At 43.3% G+C, this 10,904-nt stretch overlaps 1 long non-coding RNA gene across 1 annotated transcript in view; it reads left to right on the plus strand.

Annotated features, from left to right (window-relative positions):
* Positions 1-10,901, plus strand: part of LOC124777910 — a 166,565-nt gene extending 155,664 nt beyond the window's left edge. The window contains exon 3 of the long non-coding RNA XR_007015799.1: positions 10,799-10,901. This is a non-coding gene — a long non-coding RNA (uncharacterized LOC124777910). The remainder of the gene's footprint in view (positions 1-10,798) is intronic.
* The last annotated feature ends 3 nt before the right edge of the window (positions 10,902-10,904 follow it).

Here is a 10,904-nt window from a genome sequence, read left to right on the forward strand (position 1 = left end):
CATCGGTATGGGCTTTCGGAGCCGAAGGCACACTCGTGTACCGTTGATGACTGCACGACACAAAGCTTTACGCCTCGCCTGCGCCCGTCAACAGCGACATTGGTCTGTTGATGACTGGAAACATGTTGCAGGTCGGACGAGTCTCGTTTCAAATTGTACGTGTACGGTTGTGGAGACAAGTAGGGGAGCATAGACTGTTACTCTGCAATATTCTTCTGCCGAATTTGTTTGAGGGTTGTCACGATAAACTTGGCGTCGACCGTGGCGAGGTATGCGAGGGATATTGAGCTCGATGCCGGTGGCCACCCAAAGTGTTCGCTCGCTGTCAGTTTCTTAACAGTCAAACCGCACCTCAACACAACCTTCTTGACTTCAGCGGTTCGCAGTAGTTTCTAATATATGATGTTTTTTTTTCTGTCAAATCACGCTTCTAGGCCTACTACAGTGGTGACTTACATTATCACTATCGTGTTTCACTGAATTTGAGAAGCAAAAAATTGGAAGCCTACGTTTTTTTTACGTTGTTGTTTTACGTCCTGTTGACAATGTGGTCATTAGAGACAGCTTAGTGCTAACTTATTGTAGCTTAATCTACGAAGTGTGTTAACTGTAAGACGGCAGAGTTGTGAGGGGAGTGCGGTGAGAGGAGGAAGCAAGCATTGGCTGGCAAGGGGGGGGGGGGGGGACAAGGCACGCCTACCAGTTGCAGTGCTGGCACTACCAATTGCGCGTCATGCTTACACGAAAGGCTTGGAAGTAAAACTCGCTTTAAATGTTATTCGTAAACGAAACTGAAATCGTCATGTATATTAAAATCTATATATATAAAAATGAATGTATGTATGTTTGTCTACTATGCGCTCACAAACCATTCTTCCGATTGCAATGAAACTTTGGTAAGTTGTTCTCCAAACTCCCGAAAAGAGTAATAGAAGCAATTTTTTCTGCTCCCTTTCCCTTTCGCAGCATTCAATCACACGCAATATAATTTTGCGAGCATCGATACGTAATACTGGTTTCCTTCTAACCGTAGGCCTACCGGTAGGGGTTGTTGGCGACTCCCAAGATGGGCCAGCAACTGCCTCTTCACTCATTTTGAAAATGTTTAGCTCAACTGCACAATAAAAACACGCAGAACAGTACAGCGCAAAACGATAACGAAGCAGACGACAATGGCTACCTTGCACAACACAGTCAGCTACATAATGTTGGCAGCAGTTGCAACTGCCTACCGAAGTCTCCCGACGTTTACCGACTTCTACCGATTCAGGACTAGGGAGAGGTCTGCCATCTAAAAGTTTACACACTGTACAGACATCACTGATACCCAAGGGGGGACACGAACACAGTCTTCGCGTACGCGCGGCTCATGACAACGCCTAAAGCTGTTCCGCTACAGCGACCGAGTACCATTGGGTTTTCAGAGTCCTGTGAAATACTTATGAACTGGTGGCGAAATACATATTATCAATAAAATCATGTGGGAGGAAAGCAGGTGGGGAATGATGGCATTATAGGAATCAGAAACAGGACGTAAACAATAAAAATTCATGAACTAGCAACAGGAGCTCATGTTTTCTTTAAATACTGTTATGACAGTTTAGCAAGCTCGAGAGCAGATTCTTCCTTCTACTCCAGCAGTTTCCCTGGCTATTTGCAAACACCAGTTCGTTTCTTCAAGATTTGACTTCTGAAATAAGCAAACAGTTTAGAACAAAGCCACAGCTCTAAGTTCTAACACTGTTATGAAATTCATGCTTTTTCAGATTGCGGCAGAAGCATACGCTTAGTTCCTCAGAATAAATTATATTGATGAGGAAAACGCATCTTCCTCAGTCTTTGGCAGAGTTGTCCTCTGCACTCTGGAGAAAGAGAAATGAATGTGAGTTTTCTAGATTTCAGGATCTGTTTGAATCTGCTGACCGTAACATTTATATTCTTACTGGACAAAATAAAAAATAAAATGAGAGAATGGATTGTGAATGAATCCACAGACGTTATTTTCGTGTGCATTATTACATTTGGCTAATTAATGTTTGTTCACATTCCGCATCAAAAGTGAGAAGAAAGCCAAAATGGGGGAGAAGCGTTCATCCAGATCGAAACGTGCAATTGCAGAATACAAGGGATTGTCGTAAGGTTCTCACTATTTTCAACTAATGAGAATATTTTCAAGTATTCCTTCGGTGCTCATTGCCATCTCTTTCCAATTTGCCACTAGGAACAAAATCTTACATACGCACTGCAGGGAAAGTGCTAAAAAAGGGACACACATCGCTCATGCCTCAGCGAATATTATCATTTTATTCGCAAGTATAGTTGTTTCTTCTGTAGTTTATTCGTTAAATGGAAGTGGCTTCAAGGTCTCTTTTTGAATTGTTACATCAAACTGCGTGCCATTGTTTACATATTCAACTTCAAGTAAAACATACTAGATAGACGTAAAATAATCAGCCCCTAAAGCAGTCGGAAAGAAAGATCGGTCAAGCAACGGTGGCCGGGGGGGGGGGGGGGGGGGGGGGCAATTGCCCCTGCCTCAAGCAGTTGTGTTCGGCACCAGTGCGCATGCGCGATTGGTTGAACTTCACTGTACCCAAGCGCTGGATAGGCCGCAAAGGGCCCAATGACAGGGCTTGCTTTGCATGGCGTCCACATTCACCTGACCTAACACGCCATGCGATTTTTTCCTTTGGGGCTTCATCAAGGATCCTGTGTACGTGCCTCCCCTACCAACAGACCTCCCTGAATTAAGAAACCGGATTGAAGCAGCTGTTGCTACAATTACTGAAGACACACTCATCTACGTTTGGGAAGAACTCGGCTATAGACTTGATGTTTGCCGTGTGACAAACGGTGCTCACATTGGACATTTATAAGGTTCTTGGTAAAACTGTTTGAGTCGCTCTTTCATTTGACATATCATTTATAACTGTAAGTTTAATATAATAAATATTATAAAGCGTTAAAACAACGATATTCATTTCTAAACACCCCGTATAACAGTTCAGTGCCGTGTTAAAAAAAAAAAAAAATTGACAATACGTGTAGCTCCGATTATTCATCAGCATGGAGCCATATCAAAATTTTGTTTTTAAGTAATAATCTTCCGTACGTATAAAACTTGAAGATCAGCAGAACATCCTCGAAACGCGTTGCAATATGTTAAATTATACATGAAGCAAATAAAAGCGGCTGGTAACGGAAACTACAAATCAGTAATTATTCCACACAGTCACGGTTCCCAGACGTAACCACTATGGCTACAAGTGACTAATACTTTCTGGTGAGGTCTCTCTGAGCCGTAGTTGTGTTCGAAAAGCGCGCCAGGCGGTGTGCTTTCGCTTCGCGTCTAGTGTTTGCGGTGGCGCTTTCTGTTTGGCGCGCTGTTTGGATCGCTACCGCCCTCTAGCGGCAGGTGAGGCAAGTGTACGGTCGCGTGAAGATCGAGGAGCACGTACTGGGCGGTGACCGAGAGAGGTGCTGGCGAGAGCGGGGCCCTGCTGTTGGGGATCGTCAACTGCTCGCCACGTGCTTTGCCCGACCTCTTGGCTGTCAGGGACTAAGTCTGCCTTACCCGCATGTACGTGGCTTATGAACCTTAGAAGCCGTAGTGTAGGAGATCAGCTCTTGGGACCGTATGTCTTCTTATCGGCCATTGAAACCACTGGCAGCGGTTGGCTCTGACGAGCATTTGGAAGTGCAACGTGTTCTAGGCGCTGTGGTGGAGTGTGAGAAGTTGAGTACTGTTTTTATGTAACAGAGTTATATATATATTGTGGTCTTCAGTCCTGAGACTGGTTTGATGCAGCTCTCCGTGCTACTCTATCCTGTGCAAGCTTCTTCATCTCCCAGTACCTACTGCAACCTACATCCTTTTGAATCTGCTTAGTGTATTCGTCTCTTGGTCTCCTTCTACGATTTTTACCTTCCACGCTGCCCTCCAATACTAAATTGGTGATCCCTTGATGTCTCAGAACATGTCCTACCAACCGATCCCTTCTTCTAGTCAAGTTGTGCCACAAACTTCTCTTCTCCGCAATCCTATTCAATACCTCCTCATTAGTTATGTGATCTACCCATCTAATCTTCAGCATTATTCTGTAGCACCACATTTCGAAAGCTTCCAAACTATTTATCGTCCATGTTTCACTTCCATACATTGCCACACTCCATACAAATACTTTCAGAAATGACTTCCTGACACTTAAATCTATATTCGAAGTTAACAAATTTCTCTTCTTCAGAAACGCTTTCCATGCCATTGCCAGTCTACATTTTATATCCTCTCTACTTCGACCATCATCAGTTATTTTGCTCCCCATATAGCAAAACTCCTTTACTACTTTAAGTGTCTCATTTCCTAATCTAATTCCCTCAGCATCACCCGACTTAATTCGACTACATTACATTATCCTCGTTTTGCTTTTGTTGGTGTTCATCTTATATCCACCTTTCAACATACTATCCATTCCGTTCAACTGCTCTTCCAAGTCCTTTGCTGTCTCTGACAGAATAACAATGTCATCGGCAAACCTCAAAGTTTTTATTACTTCTCCATGGATTTTAATACCTACTCCGAATTTTTCTATTGTTTCCTTCACTGCTTGCTCAATATAAAGATTGAATAACATCGGGGATAGGCTACAGCCCAGTCTCACTCCCTTCCCAACCACTGCTTCCCTTTCATGTTCCTCGACTTTAATAACTGCCATCTGGTTTCTGTACAAATTGTAAACAGCCTTTCGCTCCCTGTATTTTACCCCTTCCACCTTTAGAATTTTAAAGAGAGTATTCCAGTCAACATTGTCAAAAGCTTTCTCTAAGTCTACAAAAGCTAGAAACGTAGGTTTGCCTTCCCTAAATCTAGCTTCTAAGATAAGTCGTAGGATCAGTATTGCCTCACGTGTTCCAATATTTCTACGGAATGCCAACTGATCTTCCCCGAGGTCGGCTTCTACTAGTTTTTCCATGCGTCTGTAAAGAATTCGCGTTAGTATTTTGCAGCTGTGACTTATTAAACTCATTGTTCAGTAATTTTCACATCTGTCAAGACCTGCTTTCTTTGGGATTGGAATTATTATATTCTTCTTGCAGTCTGAGGGTATTTCGCCTGTCTCATACATCTTGCTCACCAGATGGTAGAGTTTCGTCAGGACTGGCTCTCCCAATGCCGTCAGTAGTTCTAATGGAATGTTCTCTACTCCTGGGGCCTTGTTTCGACTCAGATCTTTCAGTGCTCTGTCAATCTTTCACGCAGTATTATATCTCCCATTTCATCTTCATCGACATCCTCTCCCATTTCCATAATATTGTCCTCAAGTACATCGCTCTTGTATAGACCCTATATCTATATATATATATATATATATATATATATATATATATATATATATATATATATATATATATAAAGGGGTTTTTCAAGTTCTAGTGAAGTGTATGAGTTTCTTCACCAGTGGTTTTGTTGGGGTCTTCGCACCACAGTTTTCGTTTGTCTGTCCGCAGGAAATTTGGTAATTGCTTCTTGGTCAGACCGTTTCATTCACACCTCGACTGGGTGATTTAGGGTCAGTGTCGCGTGTCGCTGTGGTTCGGAGTCCGTGCAGGCACCGCCCTTGCTGCATCTTCTGGTTTTGGGTAACTCGGGGAGGTGGTAGCTTCTAATGGAAGTTTTGGGGCTGATCTGCCGTGGCCCTGTAGACCACCAGTAACTATTCCGCCTATTGTGATTTGGGCCCCTTTACACGTGTCACTCCCTCACCGAGCTAAGGAAAATTTTTTTGGGAACTGCCTTTAATGTGAAGGTTTGTGTGCTGGCTTATTCACATTTATCTTTTAACAACTGACAGGTGTAATATAAGTTATTTAACTGGCGAGAGACAACTATTTTAGCTTTAGTACAAACTGGCTACTTAAAGGCGCTTTTTCTTTTTTTTTTTTCTTTTTCTTTTTTTTTTTTTTTTTTTACGGAATTGTTCTCTTATAGATATAACAAGTTTAAAATCTTATTATTGGGAAGTTGTTAACGTCATACCTTGCAATATCCTTTCCATAGAGAAAATTTACCAGCTATTTAAAAGAGTTTTTTAAATTGTTGTCTTATATACCGGGTGATCAAAATGTCAGTATAAATTTGAAAACTTAATAAACCACGGAATAATGTAGATAGAGAGGTAAAAATTGACACACATGCTTGGAATGACATGGGGTTTTATTAGAACAAAAAATGCGAAGTTCACAAAATGTCCGACAGATGGCGCTGGACAGCAAAACGTCAATGAGTGCTCATGACAATCGTGTATAAAAGGAGCTGTAATGAGAGAGAGAATCAGATGTGCCAGCAGTCGCAACATGTTGATGTTACCTGAAAAGGCGCTTTTAGTGAAGCATCAGAATGGGGAATGTGCTAGCTCAGCGTTACGATCCTATCGTCATAGGAAGGGGATTCGAAAGGGTAAAGGTCCGTTGACAAATGCAGCTGTGGCGAGAATGATTTTGAAGTTCGAAGCCACGGGTTGTTTAGACGATAGACTCCGTAGTGGCCGACCGAGCACAAGGCGTAATGCTGCTGAGACAGTTCAGGAAGAAATGGAGACTGTAGCGGGTTCGTCTATGCACGGGGAAGTCAGCGCTCGTGCAGTCGCACGTCGCACTGGAATTCCATACACTACTCTTTGGTTGACACTGATGCGTACCCTTCGATGCTATCCGTGCAAAATCCATCGGCATCATGAACTGTTACCTGGCGATTTAGTGAAGCGGAGGGCATTTGCAGTGTGGGCGTTTTAAAAGATGGCGGAAGATGACGATTGGTTGAGTAATGTGTTGTGGACCGACGAAGCTCATTTCACGCTCCGAGGGTCTGTCAACGCCCACAACTGCAGAATTTGGGCTACCAAAAATCCTAGAACTGTCGTGGAAACTCCATTGCACGACGAGAAAGTCACGGTATGGATTGGATTTACCACATCTACCGTTATCGGGCCTTTTTTCTTCGAGGAAATGCGTGGATCTGGTTTTGTAACTGCTACCGTGACGGGTGAGAGGTACACCGGTATGTTGCAGAATCGCATCATCCCCAGCCTGACTGATAAACACCTGCTGGAACGTACGATGTTTATGCAGGATGGCGCTCCACCCCATATTGGTAGACGCGTGAAAGACCTCTTGCGCGCGTCGTTTGGTGATGATCGAGTGCTCAGCCGCCACTTTCGTCATGCTTGGCCTCCCAGGTCCCCAGATTTCAGTACGTGCGATTATTGGCTTTGGGGTTACCTGAAGTCGCAAATGTATCGTGATCGACCGACATCTCTAGGGATGCTGAAAGACAACATCCGACGCCAATGCCTCACCATAACTCCGGACATGCTTTACAGTGCTGTTCACAACATTATTCCTCGACTACAGCTGTTGTTGAGGAATGATGGTGGACATATTGAGCATTTCCTGTGAAGAACATCATCTTTGCTTTGTCTTACTTTGTTATATTAATTATTGCTATTCTGATCAGATGAAGCGCCATCTGTTGGACATTTTTTGAATCTTTGTATTTTTTTAGTTCTAATAAAACCCCATGTCATTCCAAGCATGTGTGTCAATTTGTACCTCTCTATCTACATTATTCCGTAATTTATTCAGTTTTCAAATTTATACTGACTTTTTGATCACCCCATATATATATGTCAAGCTAAAATCTTACTATTGGGAAGTTGGTAACGTCATACCTGGCAATCTCCTTTTCATAAAGAAAATTTGGCAGCTATTCGAAATTGTTTTTTAATTTTTTTTTAATTGCCAGAGTTAAAAATTTATTATTGAGGAAGCCTTTCAAAATAAAAAGATAACCTTAGCAGTGTGTTATTTCACCAGCGCCTCCTGGCCCCTACTTCCACAATAACGGTTGTAATAACATGTATATTGTATTGTACTGTATTGTACGTTAACCGGGGACCTAGAAACGACAGAGAGGCTCCGTCCCCGCCGCAGCCGCAGTGGTCCACAACCCCACGACGACTACCGCAGTCCACTTCACCCCTCCGCTGCCCCACACTGAACCCAGGGTTATTGTGCGGTTCGGCCCCCGGTGGACCCCTCAGGGAACGTCTCACACCAGACGAGTGTAACCCCTATGTTTGCGTGGTAAAGTAATGGTGGTGCATGCGTACCTGGAGAACTTGTTTGCGCAGCAATCGCCGACATAGTGCAACTGTGGCGGAATAAGGGGAACCAGCCCGCATTCGCCGAGGCAGATGGAAAACCGCCTAAAAACCATCCACAGACTGGCCGGTTCGCCGGACCTCGACACAAATCCGGCGGGCGGATTCGTACCGGGGACCAGGCGCTCCTTCCCGCCCGGAAAGCCCTGCTTTAGACCGCACGGACAACCGGGCGGGCGAATAACACGTGTACAGTGGAAACTCGATTAACCGTCATGTTCGGGACCGTGGTCGTGACGGTTGAGCGAATAGACGGATAACAGAAACACTGTATTCCTCCAAAACATAACCTCAATCGATCATTTTATGTATAGACACATATCACTCTCACAGTAATATAATAATATTTCGGAGCGAAAACAAATTAAACACGATTGTAATAGCAAATAAAACTATTTATTACATGATAAAAACATCCGTACAGTAGCTACAAAAGTTGCAAAATACGTAATGTACAGTACTGTACTGTACTATAAACTTACAGGTGAAATAGTTTATCTAGCTTGGAAATAGTCAGTCAATTTCTTGTGCCTTTTTAATGTTCGAGCTTTCACCGCAGCAATATTTCGTATTTTTCGGAGCAGTAGAGCCTGCGTTTCATTAGCCTCTTCTTGACTTTCAAACCATTCTATACACTTGGACAGCATTGTTTCGGTCTCTGAATGGCCAATAGTTTGTTTTTCTTCATGGTTTGAACACTTGTCTTCATCAGCCCCTTCTTCTTCTTCTTTGGTGGCACTTACACTGGCAACAATTTCGTCATCACTCAAAATCTAAAAACCCCCATCGACTTTGTGACACTCTAACCACTCTGGTACTTCTTCTGTCGTCAAATTTGCGCTGATTTGTAAATTATTGCACAAATTGACCATCTCGTCAACTGTCACACACTCAGGTTCCTCCGATTCTTCACCTCTAGGTTGAGGCCAAAGTTTGTTCCAGCCATTCTTGAGATTTGACACTGACAAATCATTCCATGCACTGGCAACATTGAAAATGGCATCTTTAATACTGTAAGACCTCCAAAACTGTTTTACAGATGTTGATTCATCAGATGAGAGCAAACTTTCGATAAATATTTTTCTGTAATGACGTTTCATGTTTTCGATGATTCCCTGATCCATGGGCTGTATAAGTGAAGTTGTGTTTTCTGGAAGGAAGACACATGTTATGTTGCCGTCATCACTTTTCATTTCACAAGTAGGGTGCGTTGGGGCATTGTCTAATAGCAATAGCGCTTTCTGTGACAACTTTTTTTCAGCCAAATGTGCTCTAACTTGAGGTACAAACTGTTTGTGAAACCAGTCAGAAAAAATTGATTGACCCATCCAAGCACTCTTCTGGGCGTAGTATTGTGCAGGGAGAGCATTCAAATTCTTGAATGCACGAGGTTTTCTTGATTTCCCAATCACAAGTAGGGGTAGCCTATGATTGCCGGTCACATTTGCGCAAATCCATAGCAGTGATGCGATCTTTTTGTACTTTGAAACCTGGAGCAGCTTTTTCAGAGAGTGATGCTAATGTCTTTTGTGGTAAAGCCTTCCAATGAAGCCCAGTTTCATCACAATTGTAAACTTGCTCCCTAACAAGATTCAAATCAGCCATTTTTTCTTTAAATTGTTCCCGGAACTCAGCAATTACAGAGCTATCCGCGCTGAGTTTTTCTCCACTGACATCAAGTTGGCGAATGCCATGACGAAATTTAAATTTGTCGAGCCATCCGATACTTGCTTTAAAAGACGAGTCACCATCAAGTTGGTTGTTCATTTCAACAGCCATGGCCATTATTATAGGCCCTGAAAGTGGAATCTTCTGACTTCTTGCTTGTATAAACCATCGGTACATTGCAGTGTCCAATTCATCATTTTTGCAGGTTTCATTGTCTTTCTTGTTCGCACATCTCCATCCATGCTCTGCATTGTTGACATGTCGTTCTATTTGATCAGTATCACGTTTTATATCGTTAACTGTTGTTCTCCCAATACCATAAATCAGCGCTACATTTGTCGCAGTTTCGCCCTTTCTTAAGCGTTTTATAATTTCAAGTTTTAAGTCCTAAAACAACACGTTTACATTTACATTTTATCAAGTCACTGTATCACACACACCTGCACTAAATACGGTAGTGTAAAATATTAGTCAATAAAGCTTATTCAAGTGGAAAACACGTAACACGGCACAGTCCGCTACATACACTGCGAGTCTTCTCGCCACAACTGGAAACCGATCCAGTGGTGATTGTTGACTCACAAGTGAGACAAAGACAAGAAAAGGGGGAGATGTGTTCGCACGTCACCTGAAGGTCATATTTTATGTACCATTCTACGGCGGGCGGATACATTCACTTCCCACTAAAATAAAGTAAATAAACAACTGCACCTTAGAGCATTCCGTTATTACAGTATTATTATGCTGTTACAGCAGTGACGGTTAACAGAAACTGGCGGTTTAAAGAGTGACGGTTAACCGAGTTTTTACTGTGCTTGAGTTGTTGTTTGTGAACCGCCCTAATGGACGGTTCACTCCCTTTATCCTGGCGTCCCTGCACTGACGCACGCCTTCCGCGACCGTTTGTTGCGCAGGCGCAGCTGTACGAGGAGTTCGTGCGCCAGCGCGGGCCCGGCTGGCGGCGCCCACGTCGGCCGTGGGTGCGGCGCTGCCTGACCTCTGGCGTGCTGGAGGTGCGCG

This window comes from Schistocerca piceifrons, chromosome 2 (assembly GCF_021461385.2).
Source record: "Schistocerca piceifrons isolate TAMUIC-IGC-003096 chromosome 2, iqSchPice1.1, whole genome shotgun sequence".
NCBI classification, from domain to species: Eukaryota; Metazoa; Arthropoda; class Insecta; order Orthoptera; family Acrididae; genus Schistocerca; species Schistocerca piceifrons.